The sequence below is a fragment of the Thalassophryne amazonica genome, chromosome 11 (assembly GCF_902500255.1).
Source record: "Thalassophryne amazonica chromosome 11, fThaAma1.1, whole genome shotgun sequence".
In the NCBI taxonomy this organism is placed as follows: Eukaryota; Metazoa; Chordata; class Actinopteri; order Batrachoidiformes; family Batrachoididae; genus Thalassophryne; species Thalassophryne amazonica.
The window spans coordinates 54,650,298-54,671,880 of NC_047113.1; positions in this window are offsets into that span (position 1 = coordinate 54,650,298).

Here is a 21,583-nt window from a genome sequence, read left to right on the forward strand (position 1 = left end):
ATCAGAGGCCCTGCTGAGAGGTTTCAGGCCGTCACTGCAGCACAGCGGTGTCTTCTGGGGTTTGGGGTCATAAAGGAATGGAAGAGGCACAGCACTGCATCAGCGGGGAATCCATCGCCCCACTGAGGTGCTGCAACCCATCATGGAGAGTTTCCTGATTGTATGTCTGACCTTTCAGCAATTTTGGGCGGTGGCCTGCAGTGTTTAACATGCTACTTTGGTACACAGAGTGCACGATCTTCACAGCGCACTCAGACACTCTGACGGCTGGAAAAAAAAAGTGATTTTAACAGAAAGCAATCACATTTTAATTCTGGATGACCCGTGATCTTACAAGTTCAAACCTGTAGGTCTGACTGTGCAGTGCTTTGACCCTTGACCCTGTGGATCATTGATGAGCAATGCATCACCTTATTAGATTGGACATTATTTGACATTAATTGGATGTTAGTATTCAACACACAGTTAAAAGTTTTTAAAAAAATCACTAATTTCTGCACAAATGATAATGAATTTGCTCAGAATGAAACAACAATGTAGTTCTATGACTTATTTAACAAGTTGTAGCTTTGCCACTAATTCCACTTTGTGGAAACGTGATCCTGTCAGATCTCAGAAGTTAGGAACACCAGGGGCCATGCACATTTTTCCATGTAAAGCTGGAGTTGTGCCAGGAAGGGCATCCGGTGTAAAACGTGCCAAATTTCAGTGTGGGCTTCTAACAGATCCACTGTGGTGACCCTGAGCAACTGGGGATGGATGAAATAAATTTTTGGGGGTGTACAATTTGTAGTTTTGTGAATAATAATCTCTTATGAGGTCAAACTGAGGAATAAGATCTGGACCTGTAATAATTTCCTAATACATCCAAAAGTGCTTCAGCATGTGAAACTGTCATTTAGGGACCACAGTGGAAATAGGTCCTCTAGACTTTTTTGTGCCATCCTCACTTATGTACTTTGGTATATGTATGTTTGCTAAATAAAATCAATCAATCAATTAATAGTCAAATTAAAAGTGGCACTACATTGAGGCCAAATGCATAAAGTATCACAAAACGCTTACAGGGCAGGTCCACATATATATTTCTAATCAAAAAGAAGAAACCTTCAACACAAACCAGGACACTGGTTGTAAAGGAGCTGGATTAAGTCAATTATTTTGTCATGGGCATGTTGTGGGCATAACATGAAATGGTCAGAGTGCCTTTACTAAGCCATTTCTGGAGTGCGTAAGACACACTTTGCGCTTCTACGCTACCAGTGAGCACAAGAGCATCTTTCTTCTGGGTAACACAGACTGCAGTCTGCCACAAATAAAGTCAACATTTGACAGTACATATGTAGGACTGTGTACATAAGCATGTAGTAACTTGAAAACTGTTAAACGTTTGTGTGCCAAACTTCACTGGAATGCACCTTGGTGTAATCTCTCAGATGAGTTTAAATACTAAGGTCATTATTAAAGGTACAGATCAAGGTCATGGGTGGTGCCATCAGTATATTCCTAGTTTTATTAATTTCAGATTGACTTTTTATATAATAATGTTACATTTCATGATGGCAAAAAACAAACAAACAAACAAAACAAAACAGATATTTCAAGGAAAAATCTTTAACTGGAGCAAACAGAAACTTGGTGGTGGATGCTAAGATCTGCTATCCGACCTCAGTGGTTACTAAAATGGTGGGAGAATTTAGTTGTTTTTGCACATTACTATGGTAATGCTTCAGTTTTTACATCAGTGATCATTACAGTCCACAGAAACTTATATGATGCAAATAATTTCTCACCAATCATGAGACAGTACAACTGAAGGTTCCTGAGATATGGCACAGGTTTTACAATGTATAAATGGATGGATGGACAGGCAGAATATAATACCCCACTCATTACTTTCTTTTTTTTTCATCCGCCAAGGACGTAATAAAATCATCAGTGTTTATTTATTTCTCTGTCTGTCTGCCTGTTAGCAAGATTACATCAAAACCACTTTCACCACAGATAGATATTAGGCCAAGGAAGACTCCATTAAGTTTTGGAAGTGATCTGGATCCGGATGGATCCGGATTCTAGATCAAGTTTCACTTTATATAGGTTTTGAATGATTACTGTGTCAAATCTACTGCACAGATTTTCACCAGATTTGCACCACAGATACATATTAGGCCATGGAAGACTCCATTAAATTTTGGAGGTGATGTGGATCCAGATTCTTGATCAGCTTTCACTTTATATAGGCTTTGAAGGATTACATTAAAACTAATTCACGGATTCTCACCACATTTGCACCACAGATAGATATTAGGGCATGGGAGACTCCACTGAATTTTGGAGGTGATTCGGATCTGGATTGGCAGGCGTCAGAAATCTCTGATTGCTCTTGTTTTTAAGTAGGTTGTGCAATCTTGAAAGACATTAACATTTCAAGGTGAAAATATATGAAATTATTGTACAAATTATGTTCTTCTTCTTCTTTATGTTTTCAGCAACTGCATTTTTATTTTGCAAAGTGTCAGAGTACAATGTACTATGATCCAGGATGCAGGTGCCTCTGTTGAGGACCTCACCAGCTGGAGAAGACTAAAAGGAGGCCCGCTTTCCACCTGGCAGTAGAAGATAGATGGTTAATTTCAAGAGGTGGGGATGGACTGATTATCTGCCTAGGTGCTTGCCATCCAGGACCTGGGGTAATTCCATGGTGTGGTGGATGCAGTGATGCATGGCACCAGTGCATGCTGCCGGACCTGACGTGACGATGCTAAACATCTTCTCGTGCAAATTTGAAAGTATCCTTTTCCAAATTTAATCAGTGAATTGTTTCTCATTGTGTTAATAGCTAATCCATCACCACCTTGTGTTAGCACAATGTTTTTGACCTTTACCTCTACAGCTGTTAAAATGAAGAAAGCAACTACACAATGAAGACGGAACATATATTAAGTCTACAGGTGCTCAATATCAGTGATAAGCGAGTGCATTTTAATTAAACAATGCCTCCATTCTTGACTGTCCTCGTGGGTGTCCAGGATGACATTCTTCACAATTTCCTCGATGCAGACTGCGCTGCCTTTGCAGCTCGCATATTTTCCAGGCGACATATCCTCAATAGTGAACGTGAAGAGATTCCAGCACCTTATAAGCAGCAGGTGTGAGGCCAAGGCGGACTTTCCAAGGATGTTTAGTCAATGGAAGACCCATTAATGTCCTTCCCCTACCTCACCAAACAAAAGGACTGGAATGCAGGAGGATGCTTGTCGACATGCCGCAGATGGAGGAGATAGGCTTCTCTGAATTGAGTTATGTTCACCAGTCAAAGATAGTCTATACCCATGGGGCTCAGTGGGACGTGTTCCAGCCTGGACTGAATAAAAATATACTCCTGGAATAACATCCCCTGCAGAGCTTTAGGGATTTAATGTTTGCCGCAGACAGACATACAATAATATAAAGCCATTCAGTCGTAACAGTTTCTCAACATGACTGAGGCAATTAAGTCGCTGAGGAGGATTTGAGAAAGGATGCATTTGTAAACTGTTTTAAAGTCCAAGAGAACAAAGAAATGGAAAATATTAGTGTTTTCTGTCTGTCGTCTGACTCTAGCCACATTTTAAATATCACCATGGTGATTGCTGGAGATGGGCTTGAGAGCTGAAATTGCACATAATTGCTCTATCTCAGCTTGAGTGAATTCACAGAGGGCCGAAGTGTTTAAAAAAATAATAAAAAAAACAATGATGAAACTGGAAGTGCAATGCTGATGTTGGAAAAAAAGGCAATTTAATATAGAAATAGAAGAGATTTCTCAAAATTCAACAACTTGGATTTGTAGCAGGGGTGGTGGCCAAGTGGTTAATGCACTTGGTTTCAGTGTGGAAGGTTCGTGGTTCAAATCCCACCCCTGCGACATTTCTCCATGTAAAGTGGAGTTGTGTCAGGATGGGCATCTGGCATAAAACTTGTGCCAATTCAACATGCAGATCCACTTTGGATTTGCTGTGGCGAGTGCAAACAAGGGAGCAGCCGAAGGGACTTACAACAACTTGATTTGTGATTTTATTTCACTGTATTGACACATAGGTCTGCCTCGTGCTCAATGACCACTGGGAAAGGCACCAGCTTCCCCATGGTGCTTAATTGGAATAAGCGTGTTTAAAAAAAATTAATGAATGGGATACATGCATATACATGCATATATATATATATATATATATATATATATATATATATATATATATATATATATATATAATATTCTTGCTTTTCTTTTCATTTTTGTACATTTTTCACTGAATCATCATAGGCAAAAAAGGTAATGAGCGTGAAGAAAGACAAATATTGCATTCAATATAATATTGCATTCTTCTCAGATTGAAGTAAAAACTCTTACTGACAGATGGAGCATGATGTTCACTTGGATCAAATCATGTTCCGGTTCCACTTCCATCCAGTTCAGTGTAAATAATCTGTACTAATTCAAGTTCTATTCACCATAAATACAATGCAGAAGACCCCACAAAAGTTTTTCTGATGAGAGTTAGTATTATAGACTATATTATTGCTACATGCCATCTTGAAGTTCAAGAACATCAATTGGAAAAATGTCCTTTTCATTTAGAGGGGTTGGTGTCACTCCTCACACTAGAAACATGCTGAGAAGTGAGAATTGGGGTGTCACCAAACTAAGGAAGTGGTTGTCCCAGATGTCAAACATTTTCTGTCCATTGGAGGAAAAGGGAATTCAGAAGCGCCTTATTAGATGGTACCTGGAAGCTCTGAAGGATAGACGTTGGGCTTCCAATGTGTCCTTCACAGTAACACTCTATATCCTTGGAAAAGACACTTCATCCACATTGTCTCCATCCACCTGGATGTCAGTGAGTACCAACAATGGCTGGGGACATAGCCTGCAATGGACTGGTGTCCCATCCAGGAGGAGTTGCAGATGCTTATCCACATCATGCTAGGGTGTTCGCTGATAAGCACCAGCTCCATGTGGTTCATGGCCTCTACAGGACATACTTTTTTCTTTTTCCAATAAGATGTGAGGCCAGTGGCCCTGTGTGTGAGGAGTTGGTCCATCAATATATAGAACAAGATTAATACTACCTGTCTGTGTTCTCGGATAAGATGTTTAATCTGCATTGTCCTATTTTGTGCTCCACATGGCCATAATGCCACATCTGATGATTTGTAAGACAGAAATACTGAGTCTTCCAAAGCACAAACACTAATATGTTTAGTTTCAAAGCAAAATTTACATTGAAACAAAATTTATTTTGAAGCTGAGTTTACTCATGTATTAACCCACAAGTGACCAAGTTATTTGAGCAACTAATGCGGTAGGATAATTATAGCATCAAACATAGAAGAACCAGTGACTAGCAACTATGCCAATACTTTAACACAAATCTCAATAAACCCATCAGTTTACAGTTAAGATTCTAATGCTCTGAGTCTGAATGACACACAAGTACAGTTTTATGCGATGGGAGGAGTTAGCCGACCCCTAAAACACATCTGATTGGATGAAATAAAGTACAGTCAGGCCCATACGTAGTTGGTAAGTGACACAAATTCAGCCCAGTCTCATGTTTTGTTTTGTTTTTTGTTTTTCGTGCTCTCGTGACGAAATGAGTCAAATTTTCGTGACGGGGTTTTTTTTAAACTCACTATTCCTAACCCTACTCCTACCCCCGACCCTAACCTTAACCATAACCTAATCTTACTCTTGCCCCCCCCACCCGAACCATAGCCACCCCGACCCCACGAAAATGAGGCGCTTTTCGTGACAATATCATGAACCAATAGATTAATGTGTATTTCGTACTGCTGAATCGCGACTTGCCGTGAGACCAGGTTGCACAAATTTGCCTTTTGCTAAATCTGTCTGGCGCAAGCAGTGTTTAAAAACTGAATGATGAGCAAGGAGAAGACTAGAGAGGGGACTTAACTTCCACCTTATATCAGCCTCTATTGTGCGCTCTCAAGGTCAAGAACTATGCTGTGCGTTCTGAGGGTGAAAAAGAAGTCAGCAGGTCATAGAGCCTTTTCTTAAAGCACACTTTTTTTGTAGAATATTTTGCCCATTCAGATAAAACAGTCTGATTCTGTGGACTTATTTAAATCGAGGTTAAAAGTTCATTTGTTTCCTCTCTCTTATAACTGACACGCACTTACTTGTCTTGAATTGTGAAGGACTGGGTTTGCAGTGATTTTTTTTGTTTGTTTGATTGTTTTTGCACTTATCATTGGTCCCCTGCTGTTTTATGGGTTTATATGTATGATTATTCCAGTTGCTATCTTTGCAATCTTTGCTTTATCTGACTGACAAAATTTTTAAACCTTGTTTTGTATACATCATTTGTTTATATTTTATTCATGGAATTCTATTTTACTGTTTGCTGTATATATTTTATTTTATTGCCTTCTTGACAAACCCCTTGTTCTTGTCTTGGTTATGTTAATTGTTTTAAATTTTAACTCTTATTTGATGTGGTGGCCACAGTGGGTGGCCGTCCAACTGAACCGTGTCCGCTGGTACTGGAACTTGCTCTTGAGAATCATCTTGTGTTGTAATTTGGTATGAATAGAATAAATTTAATTGGAAGCCAACAAGACACCCACAGCAATTCTGAAGGAGTGACAGGCTTCTGTAGCTGTAACTGTCTTGTGCACCAGCAGATACAGAGCTTCATGGTAGAGTAGCACAAAGTAGGATCTTTGAAATTTCAGGTCCTGTTTTATTGTATGAAACTCTTTGGTCCACTTCACCATGAGGCTGTGACTGGTGAAGCAACAGACACAACTTGCAGTGTGCACAGTTTCTCCAATTACCTCCAGAGAAAGCCAAAAGTTCCTCAAAATTGTCAAAACTGTATTTATAAATGATTGATGTAAATGACATCCAAGACATCTTCAGTAACTTGAAATGGTCATGTATCCATCCCCTGACCTGTTTAAAGAAAACTGGCTGCAAAGTGATGATTTATATAAGTAATAATACTAATATTATTTCATCCAGTTACTTACAGGCCATTAAGTTGTACCAGTCTATAAGTCACATTTGTTTTTTGGGTGGTACAACTGTGTCATGCAACAAGCAAAGGGAATTTAATTTGCATATTATTTATTTCTAGCACAGTGTTAGTGAGCAGAAGATAACAGGCTAATTCATGTTATTGTAGGAGGCATAAAAAACAAAAAGTAAATTGCCTCTTGTTGCCACTGTGACTGTGTGATGTAATGTTCATGTACAGTAGTGTTCAGAATAATAGTAGTGCTATGTGACTAAAAAGATTAATCCAGGTTTTGAGTATATTTCTTATTGTTACATGGGAAACAAGGTACCAGTAGATTCAGTAGATTCTTACAAGTGTTGTGTGTTGGGGGGTTTGGCTGGACATTTGGGTGCTGTTTTCTTTTCTTTGCTCTCCAGGTGGTATGCAAACTGTTTTTTTCTGTGGAGAAGGTGCTGGCGGAAGAGTCCTTCACCCTCATCAGAACTATTGGCTGCACCTGTGGAGGATGCTCACGTGCCGACTTAAAGACTTTCAGCTGAAGCAGATAATGAGATGGCGTTCTGCATTTAAGCCATGAGTGATTTGAGCAGAATTGCCGGGAACTCGACCTTGTGACGTTCGGTTGTGAGACGCTGAGGACCGCGCCAGGGTTTGACACATCGTGCCTGTGAAGGAGGACGGGTGAGGGACACATGCTGTCAGCACACATCAGAGGTGATTATCGTCTGAATGATCGTTAATAGTAATTTGGCGTTTTGTGTGTGCCTCTGAAGGATATTTGTTGTAGCTCTGTTGACTTACCTCACCTTTTCCGTCCTTCACAGAGTCAGTTTGTCGTATTCACCTGGGGGGTGTTCGGCGGTGAATCTGAGTCCAGAAGTGCCGGGCTTTGATCCATTTGGGTGCTGGAGAGCGCGCCGTCCTTCACCTTGCCAAGACAGCTGACTATTTATGTTGTACACAGATTATTGCACATGAGGGGGAATAAATTTGTTTCTTGGAACCGCTTTCTGGTTATTTAGCGCTGGGCCATTGTCAGTTGCTGGTTCGGTTCTCTGACCCGCATCTGCACATAACAACAAATCCAACAAGACCAAGCATTCATGACAGTAGTTCCCGGCCAGTACTAAATGAACCCAGCGGCAGAAGCGGTTCCATTTGTGGAAAGAGTTCAAGAACACTTGGAGAAGATATGGGAGCAATTACAGCATCTCGCAAACCAAATTAAACAAACAGATGCCCGCGTTACGGAGCTCGCAGCGCAAGCCGTTCTCCTTCCTGCTGCTCCAGCTGCGGCACCATCGATACCGGTGCAGATAACTCTATCACCCAGACAGTCGGCTTCCGAACCAATTATTTGTCATCCGGAACCTTATGTGGGAAACGTTGAAGCCTGTGCTCCGTTTTTGATGCAATGTTCTCTGGTTTTTGCTCAGCGACCGGCTTCCTTCTCTTCTGATGGTAGCCGTGTCTCATATGTGACAAATTTGCTTCGAGGTGACGCCTTAGCTTGGGTCACTGCGTTGTGGAGCAATAACTCTCCATTGTTAGGATCCTTTAAGGATTTCTCCCGGGAGTTCCGATTGGTTTTTGACCATCCGGTGAAAACAAATACCGTTGCCCAACGGTTGCTGAATCTCAGGCAGGGGAGGTGGAGTGCAGCGTATTATTCTGTTGATTTCCGAATTTTTTCTGCTCAGTCCGGTTGGAATGCCGCAGCTTTGAGAGGAGTGTTTGTGGATGGTTTGAACGATTTATTAAAAGACGAGCTAGCAGTCCGTGACGAACCAAAAGATTTAGATGAGCTAATATCTTTGGTTATTCGTCTAGATGATCGGATAAAGGAGCGTGGACGCGAGAGAAGGCGGACATCTGAGCGGGTCTTTCCGTCTCGGGGCTTTCCCCGGCACAGATCAGGGCCACCTCTTCTTCGCCCCACTGAGACTCCTCCGACGGGACCTCTGGCTCCTCTTGTGGATGAGCCCATGCAGCTCGGACGAGCTGAAACAGCCATATTGCCCCGGTCACATAAGCGTCAAGAAAGATAACGATGACGTATCTCCAGGTGTTTTTGGACAGGCATAATATATATAAAAAAAAAAAGGGGGCAGACCTCTGGTTATTTAGTTATTTGGTCTGTTTTTGTTGTCATGTAGGGGTTATAAAGTGTTTAGGGAATTAGAGGCTGTTCTGGTTGGGTGAACGACTGGCAGTTCGGAGCTCGGCTGGACTCAGGTAATCGTATGTCTTCATTATTTGAACTTAGGTAATTTTTGTTTGTGGATTAGGTCGTTTTGTTTTGTTGTTTTTTATTTCCCTGTTTCCCTAACCCCAACCTCACGTACTCTAAGACCGTTTGTCTTTTGGGTTGTGGGGTGGTGCAGGCTGGTTACGCTGAGCGCTTCTCAGAAAACCTCTGCGCCTAGGGGGGGTTGTCAGGGGCGTTTTTTTGGGTTTGGTTGTTACCCGGTTCCACTCCAGCCCCGGTGGGCCTTTGACCGTTCGTCATTGGCGTTACCGAGGTGTAGTGCAGCGGGAACGTACCTCAGTCGGAGTGGTGGGCCGATCTGTGCCGTTTGCCATTTCGGTAGTTCCACCCCTCCCGATAGGCTGGTGGTATGGTCGGTTTAGGGGCACCAGACGTATTTCCGGTTTTCCGCTGCGCTTAGGGGATGGGACTCTGGTTAGTTTTTCCTGTTTCCTTCCCCGGCTTAGTAGTTTTGTGCCGTTCACCGAAATTGTACTGATGATAGGCTCTGGGAGTAATCTGGGGTCTTTTGGGATGCTGGGGAGGGTAACAGGGTTTCCGGTTGTTTTCTTTGCCCCCGGGGTGGTTTAGTGGAGTCCGCCGGGGGATGGATTTTTGTGTTTTTTTATGTTTCTTTCCAGGTTCCACCTCCAGGGTTGATGGGACGGTCCTCTGGGGGGGAATTGATTGTGGGGCCGACTAGCCAAGTGTGGCCTGGTCTGGGGTTCCTGGGTTGTGGGGAGGGTGCCTCCTGGGGTTGATGGTACGGTCCTCTGGGGGGCGCTGTTGCTCCATGTATACCTGGGGACCTCTGTGGGATTCCGGCTTTGGTTATTACTCCTGGAACTGGCGGTAAAGGTCTTCTGGGGGGTGTTGAGCTCTGCACGTCGTCTGGAGGGGTTGTTTGTTATTTTTCTTTGTGAAATTGTGTTTGTATTGTGTTGTCGGGGCTATGTTGGGTTATTGGATTTGTGAGTTTTTCTTTTCTTCCCGGGATTGGATGGGACGGTCCCCTGCGGAGGGTTTGGGTGGGTTTTGTATTTTTCTTGTATGTTAGGTTGTACTTGGGATGCTTTTGGGGTTTTTGTTGATGCCAGCCGGCCTTCCAGCCGCGGTGCCCTGTCCTGCTGTCTGCTGTGGTCTTTGGGGGCGTTACACCGTCTGCTTCCTGTCGTGGACCCCGGAGGGAGGTGCTGTTCTCGGGCCTGGTCTGTTCAGTCGCCGGGAGGCTTCCTGTTGATGGGGGGTACTGTTGGGTGTTGGGGGTTTGGCTGGACATTTGGGTGCTGTTTTCTTTTCTTTGCTCTCCAGGTGGTATGCAAACTGGTTTTGTCTGTGGAGAAGGTGCTGGCGGAAGAGTCCTTCACCCTCATCAGAACTATTGGCTGCACCTGTGGAGGATGTTCACGTGCAGGCCTAACAACTTGCAGCACCTGTGGATGATGCTCACGTGCAGACTTAAAGACTTTCAGCTGAAGCAGATAATGAGATGGCGTTCTGCATTTAAGCCATGAGTGATTTGAGCAGAATTGCCGGGAACTCGACCTTGTGACGTTCGGTTGTGAGACGCTGAGGACCGCGCCAGGGTTTGACACATCGTGCCTGTGAAGGAGGACGGGTGAGGGACACATGCTGTCAGCACACATCAGAGGTGATTATCATCTGAATAATCGTTAATAGTAATTTGGCGTTTTGTTACGCAGTATATTTGAATATTGCCAAGACAGCTGACTATTTATGTTGTACATGGATTATTGCACATGAGGGGGAATAAATTTGTTTCTTGGAACCGCTTTCTGGTTATTTAGCGCTGGGCCATTGTCAGATGCTGGTTCGGTTCTCTGACCCGCGTCAGCACATAACAACAAATCCAACAAGACCAAGCATTCATGATATGCACACTCTTAAGGCTATGAAATTGGGCTATTAGTAAAAAAAAAAAGTAGAAAAGGGGGTGTTCACAATAATAGTAGTGTGGCATTCAGTCAGTGAGTTCGTCAATTTTGTGGATCAAGCAGGTGTGAATCAGGTGTCCCCTATGTAAGGATGAAGCCAGCACCTGTTGAACATGCTTTTCTCTTTGAAAGCCTGAGGAAAATGGGATGTCAAGACATTGTTCAGAAGTACAGTGTAGTTTGATTAAAAAGTTGATTGGAGAGGGGAAAACTTATAGGCAGGTGCAAAACATTATAGGCTGTTCATCTACAATGATCTCCAATGCTTTAAAATGGACAAAAAAAACCAGAGACGCGTGGAAGAAAATGGAAAACAACCATCAAAATGGATAGAAGAATAACCAGAATGTCAAAGGCTCATCCATTGATCAGCTCCAGGATGATCAAAGACAGTCTGGAGTTACCTATAAGTGCTGTGACAGTTAGAAGACACCTGTGTGAAGCTAATTTATTTGCAAGAATCCCCCGCAAAGTCCCTCTGTTAAATAAAAGACGTGCAGAAGAGGTTACAATTTGCCAAAGAACACATCAACTGGCCTAAAGAGAAATGGAGGAATATTTTGTGGACTGATGAGAGTAAAATTGTTCTTTTTGGGTCCAAGGGCTGCAGACAGTTTGTGAGACGACCCCCAAACTCTGAATTCAAGCCACAGTTCACAGTGAAGACAGTGAAGCATGGTGGTGCAAGCATCATGATATGGGCATGTTTCTCCTACTATGGTGTTGGCCCTATATATCGCATACCAGGTATCATGGATTTGGAATTTGCGCGCACATCTACCTGGTACCTGGTGAGATTGCATCAGAATTTTGGCTCTCTGTTGGGACTGTTTACACAGAGACTGCTACCTGCTGCTTTGGACTTTGAACTAATAGTCTTTTTCAAGACTTTTTTACTTTTTTACCTTTTTATTTTTTTTATTTATTTTTTTTTTTTTTTTTTTTACTTTTTTACTTGACTCTACTGGTGGTCGGCTCTCACTGCGGTATTGTATCACTTCTTGTTCCGGAGCACAGCGGTGTTTTTCTGTATCTGTTAGCTGTTTGATCTGCGCAGTTAGATTGATCTAGTTATCTAGATTACGATTTGTTTCCCAGTGTAATCTTTACGTGCCTTAACTAAAGCACTCCTTCTGCTGAATCACCTCTAAATTATTTACACATTATTCGCTTTGCGTGTTTTTAGGAATCCGCTAGCTTAGCGTAGCTACTAGCTCTTAGCCGATTTAGCATGGCGGCTTCTCCTGTCTCTCCCGCACTTTTCTGCTCTGGGTGTGAAATGTTTAGTTATTCCTCGGCCTCCTTTAGCAGTAATGGTACTTGTAATAAGTGTAGCTTATTCGTAGCTTTGGAGGCCAGGCTGGGCGAATTGGAGACTCGGCTCCGCACCGTGGAAAATTCTACAGCTAGCAAGGCCCCTGTAGTCGGTGCGGACCAAGGTAGCTTAGCCGCCGTTAGTTCCCCCCTGGCAGATCCCGAGCAGCGGGGAAAGCAGGCCGACTGGGTGACTGTGAGGAGGAAGCGTAGCCCTAAACAGAAGCCCCGTGTACACCGCCAACCCGTTCACATCTTTAACCGTTTTTCCCCACTCGACGATACACCCGCCGAGGATCAAACTCTGGTTATTGGCGACTCTGTTTTGAGAAATGTGAAGTTAGCGACACCAGCAACCATAGTCAATTGTCTTCCGGGGGCCAGAGCAGGCGACATTGAAGGAAATTTGAAACTGCTGGCTAAGGCTAAGCGTAAATTTGGTAAGATTGTAATTCACGTCGGCAGTAATGACACCCGGTTACGCCAATCGGAGGTCACTAAAATTAACATTGAATCGGTGTGTAACTTTGCAAAAACAATGTCGGACTCTGTAGTTTTCTCTGGGCCCCTCCCCAATCAGACCGGGAGTGACATGTTTAGCCGCATGTTCTCCTTGAATTGCTGGCTGTCTGAGTGGTGTCCAAAAAATGAGGTGGGCTTCATAGATAATTGGCAAAGCTTCTGGGGAAAACCTGGTCTTGTTAGGAGAGACGGCAGCCATCCCACTTTGGATGGAGCAGCTCTCATTTCTAGAAATCTGGCCAATTTTCTTAAATCCTCCAAACCGTGACTATCCAGGGTTGGGACCAGGAAGCAGAGTTGTAGTCTTACACACCTCTCTGCAGCTTCTCTCCCCCTGCCATCCCCTCATTACCCCATCCCCGTAGAGACGGTGCCTGCTCCCAGACTACCAATAACCAGCAAAAATCTATTTAAGCATAAAATTCAAAAGAAAAAATAATATAGCACCTTCAACTGCACCACAGACTAAAACAGTTAAATGTGGTCTATTAAACATTAGGTCTCTCTCTTCTAAGTCCCTGTTGGTAAATGATATAATAATTGATCAACATATTGATTTATTCTGCCTAACAGAAACCTGGTTACAGCAGGATGAATATGTTAGTTTAAATGAGTCAACACCCCCGAGTCACACTAACTGTCAGAATGCTCGTAGCACGGGCCGGGGTGGAGGATTAGCAGCAATCTTCCATTCCAGCTTATTAATTAATCCAAAACCCAGACAGAGCTTTAATTCATTTGAAAGCTTGTCTCTTAGTCTTGTCCATCCAAATTGGAAGTCCCAAAAACCAGTTTTATTTGTTATTATCTATCGTCCACCTGGTCGTTACTGTGAGTTTCTCTGTGAATTTTCAGACCTTTTGTCTGACTTAGTGCTTAGCTCAGATAAGATAATTATAGTGGGCGATTTTAACATCCACACAGATGCTGAGAATGACAGCCTCAACACTGCATTTAATCTATTATTAGACTCTATTGGCTTTGCTCAAAAAGTAAATGAGTCCACCCACCACTTTAATCATATCTTAGATCTTGTTCTGACTTATGGTATGGAAATAGAAGACTTAACAGTATTCCCTGATAACTCCCTTCTGTCTGATCATTTCTTAATAACATTTACATTTACTCTGATGGACTACCCAGCAGTGGGGAATAAGTTTCATTACACTAGAAGTCTTTCAGAAAGCGCTGTAACTAGGTTTAAGGATATGATTCCTTCTTTATGTTCTCTAATGCCATATACCAACACAGTGCAGAGTAGCTACCTAAACTCTGTAAGGGAGATAGAGTATCTCGTCAATAGTTTTACATCCTCATTGAAGACAACTTTGGATGCTGTAGCTCCTCTGAAAAAGAGAGCTTTAAATCAGAAGTGTCTGACTCCGTGGTATAACTCACAAACTCGTAGCTTAAAGCAGATAACCCGTAAGTTGGAGAGGAAATGGCGTCTCACTAATTTAGAAGATCTTCACTTAGCCTGGAAAAAGAGTCTGTTGCTCTATAAAAAAGCCCTTCGTAAAGCTAGGACATCTTTCTACTCATCACTAATTGAAGAAAATAAGAACAACCCCAGGTTTCTTTTCAGCACTGTAGCCAGGCTGACAAAGAGTCAGAGCTCTATTGAGCTGAGTATTCCATTAACTTTAACTAGTAATGACTTCATGACTTTCTTTGCTAACAAAATTTTAACTATTAGAGAAAAAATTACTCATAACCATCCCAAAGACGTATCGTTATCTTTGGCTGCTTTCAGTGATGCCGGTATTTGGTTAGACTCTTTCTCTCCGATTGTTCTGTCTGAGTTATTCTCATTAGTTACTTCATCCAAACCATCAACATGTTTATTAGACCCCATTCCTACCAGGCTGCTCAAGGAAGCCCTACCATTATTTAATGCTTCGATCTTAAATATGATCAATCTATCTTTGTTAGTTGGCTATGTACCACAGGCTTTTAAGGTGGCAGTAATTAAACCATTACTTAAAAAGCCATCACTTGACCCAGCTATCTTAGCTAATTATAGGCCAATCTCCAACCTTCCTTTTCTCTCAAAAATTCTTGAAAGGGTAGTTGTAAAACAGCTAACTGATCATCTGCAGAGGAATGGTCTATTTGAAGAGTTTCAGTCAGGTTTTAGAATTCATCATAGTACAGAAACAGCATTAGTGAAGGTTACAAATGATCTTCTTATGGCCTCGGACAGTGGACTCATCTCTGTGCTTGTTCTGTTAGATCTCAGTGCTGCTTTTGATACTGTTGACCATAAAATTTTATTACAGAGATTAGAGCATGCCATAGGTATTAAAGGCACTGCGCTGCGGTGGTTTGAATCATATTTGTCTAATAGATTACAATTTGTTCATGTAAATGGGGAATCTTCTTCACAGACTAAAGTTAATTATGGAGTTCCACAAGGTTCTGTGCTAGGACCAATTTTATTCACTTTATACATGCTTCCCTTAGGCAGTATTATTAGACGGTATTGCTTAAATTTTCATTGTTACGCAGATGATACCCAGCTTTATCTATCCATGAAGCCAGAGGACACACACCAATTAGCTAAACTGCAGGATTGTCTTACAGACATAAAGACATGGATGACCTCTAATTTCCTGCTTTTAAACTCAGATAAAACTGAAGTTATTGTACTTGGCCCCACAAATCTTAGAAACATGGTGTCTAACCAGATCCTTACTCTGGATGGCATTACCCTGACCTCTAGTAATACTGTGAGAAATCTTGGAGTCATTTTTGATCAGGATATGTCATTCAAAGTGCATATTAAACAAATATGTAGGACTGCTTTTTTGCATTTACGCAATATCTCTAAAATCAGAAAGGTCTTGTCTCAGAGTGATGCTGAAAAACTAATTCATGCATTTATTTCCTCTAGGCTGGACTATTGTAATTCATTATTATCAGGTTGTCCTAAAAGTTCCCTAAAAAGCCTTCAGTTAATTCAAAATGCTGCAGCTAGAGTACTGACGGGGACTAGAAGGAGAGAGCATATCTCACCCATATTGGCCTCTCTTCATTGGCTTCCTGTTAATTCTAGAATAGAATTTAAAATTCTTCTTCTTACTTATAAGGTTTTGAATAATCAGGTCCCATCTTATCTTAGGGACCTCGTAGTACCATATTACCCCAATAGAGCGCTTCGCTCTCAGACTGCAGGCTTACTTGTAGTTCCTAGGGTTTGTAAGAGTAGAATGGGAGGCAGAGCCTTCAGCTTTCAGGCTCCTCTCCTGTGGAACCAGCTCCCAATTCAGATCAGGGAGACAGACACCCTCTCTACTTTTAAGATTAGGCTTAAAACTTTCCTTTTTGCTAAAGCTTATAGTTAGGGCTGGATCAGGTGACCCTGAACCATCCCTTAGTTATGCTGCTATAGACGTAGACTGCTGGGGGGTTCCCATGATGCACTGTTTCTTTTTCTTTTTGCTCTGTATGCACCACTCTGCATTTAATCATTAGTGATCGATCTCTGCTCCCCTCCACAGCATGTCTTTTTCCTGGTTCTCTCCCTCAGCCCCAACCAGTCCCAGCAGAAGACTGCCCCTCCCTGAGCCTGGTTCTGCTGGAGGTTTCTTCCTGTTAAAAGGGAGTTTTTCCTTCCCACTGTAGCCAAGTGCTTGCTCACAGGGGGTCGTTTTGACCGTTGGGGTTTTACATAATTATTGTATGGCCTTGCCTTACAATATAAAGCGCCTTGGGGCAACTGTTTGTTGTGATTTGGCGCTATATATTAAAAAATTGATTGATTGATTGATGGATCAGTTTGGATATGTCAAAATACTTGAAGAGGTCATGTTGCCTCATGCTGAAGAGGACACGCCCTTGAAATGGGTGTTTCAACAAGACAATGATCCCAAGCACACTAGTAAACGAGCAAAATCTTGGTTCCAAACCAACAAAATTAATGCCTCACAGATGTAAAGAAATCATGAAAAACTGTGGTTATACAACTAAATACTAGTTTAGTGATTCACAGGATTGCTAAAAAAAGCAGTTTGAACATAATAGTTTGAGTTTGTAGCGTCAACAACAAATGCTACTATTATTGTGAACACCCCCTTTTTTACTTTTTTTACTAATAGCCCAATTTCATAGCCTTAAGAGTGTGCATATCATGAATGCTTGGTCTTGTTGGATTTGTGAGAATCTATTGAATCTACTGGTACCTTGTTTCCCATGTAACAATAAGAAATATACTCAAAACCTGGATTAATCTTTTTAGTCACATAGCACTACTATTATTCTGAACATTACTGTATCAATCCCCTGACATGTTTAAAGAAAATTGGCTGTAAAAGTGATGATTTGTATTAGTAATAATACTTATATTATTATATCCAGTTACTTACGGGCCCTGAAATTAAATGGAGGGACTGTGCATAAACATAGCTGTCACTCCTGAATGAATAATGGACACTTTCTGAAACCCCTTAAATTGAAGAAAAAAATTCTAAACTATAAACACATCTTGACAGTTTCATTTAAATTCCAGTGTGATGGTGTACAAAAAAAGGAGGGGGGGGGGATTGTCCCCCACGAACACTTAAGGCAAAGAAATGCACACGCACACGTTGCCGTGGTGTTGGATGAGCTGCAGCTACTGTCTATGGAAAGAAAAAAACATCAACCTTTCCACTGGTCACCATGGTCACTGGAGAGGCCTCAGCTGGCTTGTCAAGGTGTTTTAATGGGGCTTGTTGATGGATGAGTCCATTACTGTATGGCAGCGTGCTGCGTCACCTCCAGCTGCACACAGCACAGGCACGCTCCCATCCACATGCAAGGATGTTGTCTTACTGTTTGTAAAAGAGGAAAGAAATATGTTTAAACACAACAAACAAAGGACAGATCTCCCACACGAGAAGATCTGCATTTAGAGATGTATTGTTGACTCAAAAGGCCTGCATCCTCATCCGGCAATCAGGGTGAAAATGCTGTTTTTGATTCAAACTACAAAGCAGATCCCTATTAAAAAAAAAGAAAAAAGGAGCGTGACCTGTCCAAAATAAAAATGCCACGAACAAAAAAAAGGTACAGCCCATATTAAGGTGCTCCTTCCACCATCATCCTGCACACTATCTAACCTACATTAGTCAAGGTTGAAAAGCACCCCCCCCCCCCACAATACCACTGGATGAACAGCAGGGAGGCAGATGAAATGCAGGTAAAGAAGTACAAAGGAAACGGATGGAAAGTTACAACTTTTATGTCCCATACATGTGTGGAAATTTAAAAAAAAGGCCAAGACTTTCTTGCATGCACACAGCCACATGAGTGTGCGCACTAATAAATCCCACATGTTCATGTCTGTGAGGTGTTAAACCTGAAGGGTCTTGGCCTTTCAAGCCTCAGGGCAGCGCCGAGCTGCGCCGGGCGGGGCACCCAGGGGACCTGACCACACTATCACAACAGATCAGATGTTGCATTTATTCTGCTGCTTGAAATTCAAAGGAAACGACTCATTTGTTCTGGATTACAACAAACTTCAACATAGTGCTCTTATAAAAAAAATGCTGCTGTCTGTAATTCCCTGAATTCTGCAGATGCATGAAAATGCTAAGGGGTATTCGCTCTCATATTGATATGGCTCCAAAGCTTACCATCGGGGGGCCTCTGAAATGGGCTGATAAAAAATTTATCACTTCACAATAAATTTTTTACTGACAAAAAAAACCCAACAACTTGGAGGTAGTAAGGTCTAGCAAGGGAGAAGATGTTTCTGAGCATTTATAAATATGGAATTCTAAGCAGGCGGAAGCCAGTTCTCAGATTTTAAATACCACCTTAATTGTTCAAAGATGGAGATTGTCATTTTTAACAATAGAGACAGATAAAAGACCTCAAGGGCTGACTTCCTACACCTCCCTGTGTATCGCAAATGTGCCACCATGGGGAGCCATCCACCATCACCTAATGGGGCTGGAAGTTACCCAGCTACAACAGTACTTGAATTTACCTCAGCAAAATAATGAAAATAAATAAATGAATAATATTTAGTACAAATGCATTTGATGAAAAAAATATTGGTAATTTAGCTTGAGAATGTCCTTGAGTAGTTTTGACCTAGAGTCCCTATCTTGGGTTATGCACAGAACAACCTTAATGTTTTTTATCCAACTTTGATTGATTGAAGAACTTATTTGTATTTGCTGCAGTCTTCAGTCCCTTGGTCACTCAAGCTACCAGAGACAGAGGCAAAGCTACCAGCTACCATTGACTTTCAAACAGAATGGGTGTTTTACAGCACCAAGAGACAAGTGGTGCTGCCTATGCACCCAGCTAGGCAGAGCCAAAATAGGTGAGGTCTATTTTATGCAAATACTGAGTGGTGCGACACAGCAGCCCAATCTCACATTTTTTATGATACAGTCACAAAAATGTATAAAATGTAATACCTTTTCGTGACATGGTCACCCTTTGTTCACTAATTTCAACCCTAACCTTAATCCTAACCCCCCTCCCCCTAACCCCCCTCCCCCTCCTAACCCTAACCCTAACCCAAATTTCACGATGCTATTAAAAAAAATTTTTGGGACACCATCAAGTACATCCACTCCATTTTGTGATGGTATCATGAACTAATAGATGAAATCACTTTTTGTGATGCCATCATGAACTTAGTGTGAGATCAGGTTGGACACACTGACTTCTAATCCGAGTGAAGGCAGCCTGACGGCAACGTGACACGTATTGGTCGGTTACTCAGCTTGAAAAAAACAATCCAAGATGGCAGAATATGCTCTCAGACAGTTGCACTTCTGAATAAATTTAATATTTGTCATTTTTTTGTCCGTGTTTTGTAAAAGATAGTCAAAAATAGACACTTTTAAACTGAAAACCCCTACTTTTGTAACCAGATAATAACTCTGAGATGATTTACAAGACATCTTCCTGCTAACCAGACCTTAGCAAGCTAACTATCAATGCAGAAACATCACTGTAACACACAGCCAAACCTTGGTTCTGTCAAGCAGTCAAGCACATCATCTATTATTAAACACTGTGCACAATAATGCCAAACAACACCACGATATCAAGCAACAAATGCCAACTGCTTGTCGCTCTCATTTCTAGCTAATCCGATCAAGAGGTAAAGGGAACAACAGCAAGGCAGAAAAATCACAGATTAGCTGTGGATGTAACACTTGAATAAATGCACTCAAGTGACTCTTAAATTGCCTCTCAACTCAACACTGAGGTTTAAAAAACTCAAAAACTCCAATTCCTTGCTTTAGGCAAATTTAGGAAAGCAAACAAGTAAATTAAGATAAGAAGCCAGTTTCCTTCTCCAATTATTCCTTTCATTTAGTTTTCTTCCAGCATGTGCCAAAAACCTGGCTGTGATGTCCAAACAGAAATCTATCTTGGAAACTGCTGCTGCAGGAAGCATACATTTGTCACAGACTACAAACTGTTTAAACTCCACGGCAATGGAATGCGTCTCACATTTACAGTTTATTATTGGCCAGTTAGAAACAAGCAACTTGCAGGCCAGCAGTTTCAGTTGCATATCGGCCATTTGTTTCAGGCAGAAATGTGAGAAAATGAACTGCTGTTAAACCCAGATGAACCCAACTGAGCTGCCGGGCACCTGTTTTTTTGCAAACGCCAAAACGAGTTTATGCACCTCGGAACACCATCCTCCACCAGAACACCTCCTCCTCCCGTTCCTAAAATCCTATCCTCAAGGGATTTTGACACTTCTTATCACAGTTCCATGGATCCTCTGTCCTGGATTACTCCCATCCTGCACAGCGCCTAGTGAGTGCCAGCAGGCCACGACTGTCCGACACAGATGGGAGTCCAGGCCTGTGATGGCTTCCATATGTCACACGCTTTAAAAAAAAAATGCTTTTCTTTCCATCTCTCATCTCTGTCTCTGTTTTGCTCTTTAAAAATGGGCCAAGCAGGGATGGGGGTGTGGTGGAGGACTATCATGGTTGAAGAGGGTCAAACATGGTGCCCATTAATACATTTCAGCGCAGAGCAGGGATTCGGTCTCAGCTTGAAGTCTCCCTTTTTGCTGAATAATTAGGTTGAGGTTAAAGACTGCAGGGTTAAAAACTACCACATTTTACTGCCAAAAAGCCGACATGAGATAATTTGTACATTTCTGAGTGCCCCCATTATCCACTGATCCCTTGGAATTGAGCCCGTGGAGCAATTTCCCACCATAACTCCTTACTACATTAACTGTCATAGAGGCCTGAGAGGTCTTTAAGCTGCCCCGAGGTCGCTGTGACATGGGTCGCTGTTTGGCTATGGCAAATAGGAACCAATCGGAAGCTGAAAAGCCAATTTCACATTGCAACACTGTGGAGGTTTCTCTTCTTGACTGACACATGAGAGCCATAATATTCCTTGTCTGATTATAATCCCTGTAGTCGACCCCATTAACCAGGCAACCACACTGAACCCAGGCTGGGTCGGGTCCAAAGACACAGGTGTCAGTCAACACCTTTTTCTTCAAACAAAGCCCACTAGGGAGGAATAATCTGCTTCTCTCC